The sequence below is a fragment of the Pteropus alecto genome, unplaced genomic scaffold (genome assembly GCF_000325575.1).
Source record: "Pteropus alecto unplaced genomic scaffold, ASM32557v1 scaffold182, whole genome shotgun sequence".
NCBI lineage: Eukaryota > Metazoa > Chordata > Mammalia > Chiroptera > Pteropodidae > Pteropus > Pteropus alecto.
The window spans coordinates 5,361,426-5,363,320 of record NW_006433946.1 but is presented as its reverse complement, the minus strand read 5'-3'; the positions used below and the strand labels follow the sequence as shown (position 1 = coordinate 5,363,320).

General features: G+C 36.7%; 1 pseudogene; it reads right to left on the bottom strand.

Moving 5' to 3' along the window:
* The window catches only part of LOC102898327, a 530-nt pseudogene extending 140 nt beyond the window's left edge, over positions 1 to 390 (bottom strand).
* Positions 391 to 1,895: the final 1,505 nt, after the last annotated feature.

Sequence of the window (1,895 nt, the reverse complement as noted above, 5' to 3'; positions counted from 1 at the left end):
TTTGAACTTAGCAAGGATGCGCTTGATTCCTTCTGTAGCCCCTGGCATAGATGGTTTTACTCTTTTCGGTCTCTGTTCTTCAAGTTTCCCTTTGATCGATATCATTTAACCTTTAATCTACTTCTTGTAGGCTTCTTTTGCGAAGCTGATTTCCAGCAAATTATGGTTCATGACAATATCGACAACAGTGATTACTGTGCTTTCAGTACCTTCGCCCTCTGTGCCTTCAGAGAAGGCATTTCCACCAATGAGCGAATCATCAATGTTACTCTCTGTCTTACTGACCATCTTCCCCTCCACCCCCAGGCACAGCCTGTAAACAATCTCTCGGATCTTGTAAATGTTGGAGAACATCTCATTTTAGCTGATGAGGTCTAGGTAGATAAGCATGATGGCGACTGGAGGGAAACAATGGTGGCGCTGGCATAGCAGGAGCCTGGAGCTCGGGGCCAGCACGATGCAGGACTGGCGCTCAGGGGGAGGGGGAAGTGGGCAGAAAAGCCTGATGTGGTTTTCTAAACTATTGCAACGTGAAAAAATGAGTTGAACATTTATACCGTAAAGTGTCTTATGAAGACATGTCTTCAATAATGACTATGTCAGATACATTTAGTCAGTTAAAGAATAACAAATACATGAGCAAACTGGAATACTAGACAAACTATTTTTAATGGAAAAAAGTCAGAAAATTATTGCCTATGATATTCAATAGATAAACTGAATGGCTAACCTCTAGGGGGTGCTTATATATTAAATTTGACAACTAAAGGGTGAACGTGTGCTACTTTACCTATGGATTACAAAATGCTTAAGAGGTAGAAAGCTAATGGTAAGAATGAATGACCAAATTTCAGTGTGTATAAAGGTTAATAGAGAGGTGCTATTGGCCTATATGTGGCCAGTGAGGTTGCAGTTTTATCAATTTATTAAGAACCAGAAGAAGGATGGATTTTAGAGCTACTCAAGATGAGGGGGGAATTATAAAACACTTCTGGGAACTAAGCAAATGTTATCATTGGGCAACAGATGAACGGTGACAGATACAATTTAGTATATCTGCGTACAAGTCAATACACACTGGAATAAAATTAAACTGCTTGCATACCCTGAAAAATTTGGAATTAGTATATCTTGAGAGGGCAAAACAAAAAACAAAAAAACAAAAACAAAAACCCATAAAAGTCCAACAAAGATAGTTCAGTGAATTTGTCTGCTCAGTATTTAGCTGTGGTCAAATGCTGAGCAAAATATTAAAAGTGTTTTGAAACAAGTGAAGAATTACTCAAAAGATATAATGATATACCACGTACAGATACCTAAGCTTTGTGACCACAATGCACAAGAAAAACAATACATACAATAGTTACTTGGCTTTGATTAGAGCAAACAAATGTTTTTCGACTTTATTTTAGTATCATGAAACACAATTAAGGATATACTTAGTATTTCTCTGTCCCTTAGTGTCATAAAATAAAATAGGAAAAGAAAACATACAGAACCACAGATATGTAGCACAAATAAGTAAGGAAGAGAATATCTAATGACAATAGAAGGTGGTACCAGATAGTGGCTATGAACACGGGCTTTGAAATCAGACACACCAAATTTCCAATCCCATCTCATCTATAAAATAGCAATCCTAAATAAATGAGATTAACACAATGTGTGGCTTATGATACCCAGTAAGTGAGAGTTTGAAAAAATGTGGACTTCCTGTCAGATATTCTGATACTTTTATAGATTTCAGTAGCTCCAACTGAACTGCTTATGTTTTTTAATAAAATTTTTGTACCGAAATATAACAACATGCATTCCAAAAAGTACACAAATCACAAGCATACAGCTCCATGAATTTTCATAGAATAAAAAGACCTGTGTAACCATCACCCAATCCA